General features: G+C 43.0%; 1 long non-coding RNA gene across 1 annotated transcript; it reads right to left on the bottom strand.

The window, feature by feature from the left end:
• Positions 1 to 221: 221 nt before the first annotated feature.
• On the bottom strand, positions 222 to 1,535 carry LOC132286138 (uncharacterized). Its single transcript, XR_009472687.1, has 2 exons — positions 1,417 to 1,535; positions 222 to 473 (listed from the first exon to the last, which is right to left on the bottom strand). It is a non-coding gene; the product is annotated as an uncharacterized LOC132286138 (long non-coding RNA).
• Between the last annotated feature and the right edge of the window lie 5,745 nt (positions 1,536 to 7,280).

Below are 7,280 nucleotides of genomic sequence, written 5' to 3'. Positions count from 1 at the left end.
TCGGAATAGTGATTTCACGGGCAGTCTAACCAGGATCTGAATCAAGATTTCTTTGGGGAGATTGTAACGATTCCAAAACTGATACTTTTTAAACAAAAAAAAAAATTTGGCATGACTTCCCCTAAAAATAGGCCTTTCACAACCTGTTTAAATTCATTTTTAACCTATCATGGCTCAAATTCCGAATTCACGGCAATAGTAGATGATAATACACAATCAAATGACCTCAATAATACTTCAAACTAGTATTACTCTCCCCATTCATCAATAAGGTTTACATGTTATCAAATTCACATCCAAAATATTATCTAATAACATAATTATATTACCTAACCATGGTTTTTAAAAATAAATACACATTACTACACTTTTGGGGCCTTACAAAAATGGGAGATATACAAAAGATACAAAATGAGCTCCAAGTCATCCTTAAGCTTATGGAAGATCGGCATCCACTACCTCCTTACCGGTTCCTGGAAAATGTTAAATAAAATGGGGTGAGCATAAAGCTCAGTAGAGAGTGCCTAAGACGCACCTCTTGTAGCCCCGTGAATCCAAACAAAGCATAGGCCAATAGGAAGAGGGGTCATGCAAAATGAGGGAAACACATATTAAATTCCAATTCCAAACAATCATATGTAAAATGTCATGAATGCTATGATATGCGTGTCACTCCCCATTTCTCAGAAAACAACCATACTTTTCAAACTGTTAATATAACCCGCCCTTTGGTGACCCCGCAGAGACACGAGAGGAGGATTGGCTAGTGTCCCTGACCCTTGGTAACCCCGCGGCGTCATTATGGGGCCCAGCTAGCTCAACCACGCTAGGGCGACTCCTTAGTCCCCTCTAGGCTATATTAACCTCCGGCCCTTTGGTACCCCCGCGGCGACCGGGTTTCTTAAAAAAAAACTTTTTCAACAAAGCTTTCCCGAAAATCCCCTTTCTTTCATTTTTCAAAAGTCATTTCCATACGTACAATCCCCAATGATGAATTCATGAATGCCATATACTTTCAATGTTGTAATATAAGGGATTTCTAACATTTGTCATGCCGTGACAATATCATAAAATGGGGAATTTAATACCACAATTTACCACACATGCTCACAACAATCAACTAGATATTTAGCATTATAATAAGCATGATAAATCAACCATTTATCACAATTTCCATACAATCCAACAAATACACATAGATACATGCTTCACATACACAATTAAATCATTTAAGGAGTAATCCATCTAAACTAAGCATGCTTATCAAATAAGTCAACAAACACACATATATAAAATCTTTATATGCACCATTAAATCATTTTTAAAGCAATCAACCTTAAATCAAGCATGTTTGGCCAAAATTCTAGAGGAATAACTCACTAAGGTACAAGAAAAGTGTGAATTAGACACCTTTACCTCTAATTGAGCAAAAACCCCAATTTTCTTCACAAACCCTAGAAATGGGTCCTAAGATTCGAACTCCAAGGAGTGCACTAAATCTGAAATCGCTTGTATGGATGTGTAGAGCTTGACACGAGCTTCTTTGTGCCTCAAACGGCACTCAATTTCGATAAGAAATGAGATCAAGATCTTGTTTCAAAGTTTTGGAAATTAAAATGAAAAGAAAAATAGAGAGGAAGAGAGGAAGAGAGAGGCGCACGGGAGAGAAGGAGAGAAATAAGACCATTTGTGGTCTCTTGGCCCTTAGTTGGTTTAATGGTAGGTCCCACCACCTTTTATTTTCTTTTTCCTTTAACTTTTTGCTTAAATTTGAGCCATAACACAACATAATACACATATTATATATACACCTATGCACATAAATACACAGACATTACATTCTCCCCAACTTAAAAGGATTTCGTCCCCGAAATCAAGACATACCTGACGAAGAAAACAACGCTGGGTACTTGGACCGAACCTCCTGTTCGAGCTCCCAAGTAGCTTCCTCGACTCCGTGGTGTCTCCAAAGGACTTTCACCATTGGTATCGTCTTGTTCCTCAACACCTTCTGTTGTGTGTCAAGGATCTGAACTGGTCCTTCCTCGTAGGAAACATCCTCATCAATGTCCACATCTACCCAACTCAAAATGTGAGATGGATCTGGTTCGTACTTCCGTAACATCGATACATGGAAAACATTGTGGACCCTATCCAACTGTGGTGGCAAAGCAAGCCTGTAGGCAACCTCTCCTACTCGGTCCAAAATCTCGAATGGTCCAATAAATCGTGGCGATAACTTGCCACTCTTCCCAAATCTCATCAATCCCTTCCGTGGAGAAAACCGTAGAAAAACATGGTCTTCCACCTCAAAGGATAACGGTCGTCTCCGCTTATCCGCATAGCTCTTCTGTCGGCTCTGAGCTGCAAGTAACCTCTGTCTTATCAACTTAATCTTCTCAGTAGTCTCGAGTACAATGTCGGGTCCTAAGGCGGCTGTCTCACCTACCTCAGTCCAACAAACAGGAGACCTATAAGGTCTACCATACAACGCCTCAAATGGAGCCATCTGGATGCTCGCCTGATAACTGTTGTTGTAGGCAAACTCAATAAGTGGAAAGTGATCCTCCCAACTACCTCCCAAATCAAGTACACATGCCCGAAGCATATCCTACAAAATCTGGATAGTACGCTCCGACTGACCATCTGTCTGTGGATGGAATGCCGTACTAAAATACAACGCCGAACCAAACGCTGCTTGAAGTCCTTCCCAGAACTTCGAAGTGAACTTGGCATCCCTATCTGACACAATGGTTACAGGGACTCCATGTAACCTTACAATCTCTTTCACATAAAGAACACCAAGCTTCTCTGCATCATCTGTTGCCTTAATAGGCAAAAAGTGAGCCGTCTTGGTCAATCTGTCAATGATGACCCATACGGCCTCATTGCCCCTCCTTGACCTTGGAAAACCTGTCACAAAATCCATAGCAATATGCTCCTATTTCCATTGCGCTACAGGTAACGGTTGCAACAAACCTGCTGGCCTCTGATGCTCGGCCTTCACCTGCTGACAGGTAAGGCATCTAGCCACAAACTGTGCAATATCATTCTTTATCCCACTCCACCAATACTGACGCCTCAAATTGTGATACATTTTAGTACCACCTGGATGAACTGCAAAGCGGGAAGTGTGAAACTCCCGTAGGACATCCTCACGACAAACTGTGGGAACCACCAACAAGCCCCTGAACCGTAGACCCCCATCTGCATGCAAGGCCCAATCTTTCACTGTCTCACCACTAGAGATCAAAGTGTGGATGGCATCTAAGTCTAGGTCCTGTCTCTGTGATTCAATCACTCGTACAACAAGAGTAGGCTGAGCCACAAGACTAAATAAGAATGCCGACTCACTGCAAGCATCATCATCACAACACTGTAATCCCATCTCTGCCAGATCTTCAAGCATCTTCCACTTCCGAATAGCTAAACTGGCCAAAGTTCCACGAGATTTCCGGCTTAAGGCATCCGCTACCACATTCGCCTTGCCCGGATGATATTGCAAGTCAAAATTGTAGTCCTCCAAGAATTCGACCCATCACCTCTGTCTGTTGTTCAAGTCCTTTTGGGAGAAAAGGTACTTGAGACTTTTATGATCTGAAAATACCTCGAATCTCTCACCATACAAGTAATGTCTCCAACACTTCAAGGCAAATACAACTGCCGCTAACTCCAGGTCATGAGTAGGGTAGTTGTACTCATGAGTCTTCAACTGTCGAGACCCATAAGCCACTACTCTACCATCCTACATCAACACACATCCCAACCCGTCACGTGAAGCATCACAATAGATCACATAACCTAAGCCACGCTCAGGTATCACCAACACTGGAGCTGTAGTCAATCTCGTCTTCAACTCCTGAAAAGATGAATCACAGGCCTCATTCCAGACAAACTTGACCCCTTTCCGGGTCAAACGGGTCATAGGAGCTGCCGAACGGGAGAAATCCTTCACAAATCTCCGATAGTAACCCGCTAAACCAAGGAAATTGCGGATCTCAAACACATTCTTGGGTCGCTCCCAAGTCAAAACTGTTTCAACCTTTGATGGATGAACTGATACTCCACCTTCTGAAACAACATGCCCCAAAAACTTCACCTCTTGTAGCCAAAACTCACATTTCTCGTATTTGGCATACAATCGGTGTTCCAGTAAAATCTGTAAAACAATACTCAAATGAACCTCGTGATCTTCCCGAGTCCGTGAGTACACAAGAATGTCATCCACGAAAACTACCACAAACTGGTCCAAGTAATCATGAAAGACGCGGTTCATCAAGTCCATGAATGCCGCTGGTGCATTAGTCAAGCCAAAAGGCATAACAAGGAACTCATAGTGTCCATACCGCGTACGAAATGCTATCTTCGGGATATCCTCATCCCTAACCCACAACTGATAATAGCCAGACCTCAAGTCAATCTTCGAGAAACAACTGGCTCCCCTCAACTGATCAAATAAATCATCTATCCTTGGCAAAGGATACTTATTCTTGATGGTGGCACGATTCAACTTCCTGTAATCAATGCACAACCTCAAAGAACCATCTTTCTTCTTAGCAAACAAGACCGGTGCGCCCCACGGTGACACACTCGGTCGGATGAAATCTTTCATCCTCAAATCATCAAGTTATCTTTTTAATTCCTCCAATTCAACTGGTGCCATACGATACGGTGCCATAGAAATCGGCGCGGTACCTGGCATTAAATCAATAGAGAACTCCACTCCTCGGTGTAAAGGCAACTCTGTCAAATCCTCCGGAAATATATCCAGAAAATCACAAACAACCGCAGGACAATCCTCTTTCCCAACATCATCTTCTTCGGCTATAAGGCTAGCCAAAAAGTAATCACCATGACTTCGTCCACGAACTCCATAAAACGATGAAATGTGGGAATCACTCCGATCTCTCACGAAAAAGAAACAGTCTCCCTCGGGAGTGCAAACTGTAACCCTTCCTTTGTAACAGTCGATCGTGGCATGAAATGAAGCCAACCAATCCATCCCGAGAATGACATCAAAGCTAGTCATCTCCAGGAGGATAAGGTCAAACACGAAAGTCCGCCCGACTATCACAATGGGACACTCCCGCACAATTCGGCTAAAAGACACTAAAACCCCAACTGGCGTATCAACACTCAACGCCCGTTCTAAGAAACTAACTTTCAACCCCGATGCAAGTGCAAATGATGATGAAATGAAAGAATGAGATGCACCAGAGTTAAACAAAACACGGGCCCAACAACCAAACACTGGAAATATACCTCGAAGAACTAACGATCCAGAAGATGCATCGGTCTGTGCCAGTGCAAAAACACGTCCCTGTGGTACCTGTGCCTGAGGACTGCCAACCTAAACACCTGACTGCTGCACTGACATAGTAGGAGTATCCCTCCTAACTGACCGTGAACCCTGTGAAGACATGGCAGGCTGTGGTGGTGGCGGTCTGAAACCTGACTGAACTGTAGCCGACTGAGATGGCCTCTGTCGTGACCCCCTACCACTACCTGTGCCTGCTCCCTGGCCTGGACAATCACGAATCAAGTGACCCTGCTGGCCACACCCATAAAAAGCCTTCGGAGCTGACGAAACCGAAAACGATCTCATCGGACAACTGGACTTGTAATGTTCGAGCTGCTGACATTAAAGGCAAACAACTGCATTCCTATCAAACCCAGCTGGCAACGGAGTGGTAGGAGCAGATCGTACAGACTGCTGTCCCTGAAACTGAGATGGACTGCCCCTGTTCCTTTTCCAAGAAGATCCCTCTGAGGATAGCCCTGCACCCCTCTTTTGCTTCAATTGCTCTCTTCTTGCATCCTTCTCTCTATTGTCAGCCTCCAGCATCAAAGCCCTTTTCCACTGCTTCAGAGTAAACCTTAATAAACTGTGCCGTGATCAACGGCCTCATTTGATCATTAAGACCCGAGACAAACTTCCGAGTCTTGTTAGCTTCATCTCTCACCACTTCTGGAGCAAAACGGGAGAGTAAGGTGAACTTGTTCTCATACTCCGCCACTGACATGTTCCCTTGAATAAGATTATAAAACTGGTCTTGTAACTCCCATCTTTTGGAAAGCGGAAAATACTTCTCATAAAACAGTTCCTTGAACCTGTCCCAGCTCATCTCTTCAATCTTGTACTGGTTGGTGACTGACTTCCACCAAACCTTAGCATCCTTAGCAAACTTATACGTAGCTAGGATGATCTTTAGATGATCCTCTGTCACATCCATTGAAGTTAGTTGGGTTTCAACTTGATCCAAGTAGTCATCTGCTACCATTGGATCCGCACTGCCCTCAAACATAACCGGCATCAGCTGAGAAAACCCCTTAATGATCTTGAGACGCTTCTGAGCTGGAGTCTCCTCAACTTGAACTGTAGGTTGTGGTACCAACTGCAGCTGAGCAACAATAGTTGCTCTCACGATATTTTGCAACAAACGATTAAACTCCAGTGCCACAGAACCTTCACCCACTTCTATGGGTACGGGTGTTTCAACATTCTCTCTTCTTGGGGGAACAGCTCTTGGGGGAATCAAGTCCCTAAGAAGCACGTTCTCATCAACTGGCTCCACCGGATTGGAGCTAGAGCTCTCACCAACATCGCCCCTTGTTGGCCTAGGGCCAACTTCTCTAGGTTCCTCACGCCGTGACATCGTGCTATAAAATAAGAAAACGATTCAGAAATATGACACTAAGGTCCACTGTGGACGACTCAACAAGAATTAATACCGTACAACACTTAGCATGCAAGACTATGCAAGAAACACTTTAACATAAACAAGTAAGCAAGTAAGCACATAGGCAGTTAAGCATGCTCATTTAAATAAGATACCACGTAGCAAGTAGTCAAGTAAACAATATAAACAACATCCCATGCGACTCTATGTAGGCCTCTACCCGTCGTCCTAAAGGTTTTCGAACCTTTGCTCTGATACCACATTTGTAACGATTCCAAAACTGATACTTTTTAAACAAAAAAAAAAAAAAATCGGCATGACCTCCCCTAAAAATAGGCCTATTACAACCTATTTAAATTCATTTTTAACCTATCATGGCTCAAATTCCGAATTCACGGCAATAGTAGATGATAATACACAATCAAATGACCTCAATAATACTTCAAACTAATATTACTCTCCCCATTCATCAATAAGGTTTACATGTTATCAAATTCACATCCAAAATATCATCTAATAACATAATTATATTACCTAACCATGGTTTTGAAAAATAAATACACATTACTACACTTTTGGGGCCTTACAAAAATGGGAGAT

Source organism: Cornus florida, unplaced genomic scaffold, assembly GCF_030987335.1.
Source record: "Cornus florida cultivar Cherokee Brave unplaced genomic scaffold, ASM3098733v1 CherokeeBrave_3.0.0_Hap2_Chr02, whole genome shotgun sequence".
In the NCBI taxonomy this organism is placed as follows: Eukaryota; Viridiplantae; Streptophyta; class Magnoliopsida; order Cornales; family Cornaceae; genus Cornus; species Cornus florida.
This window is presented reverse-complemented; position numbering and strand designations above follow the sequence as displayed.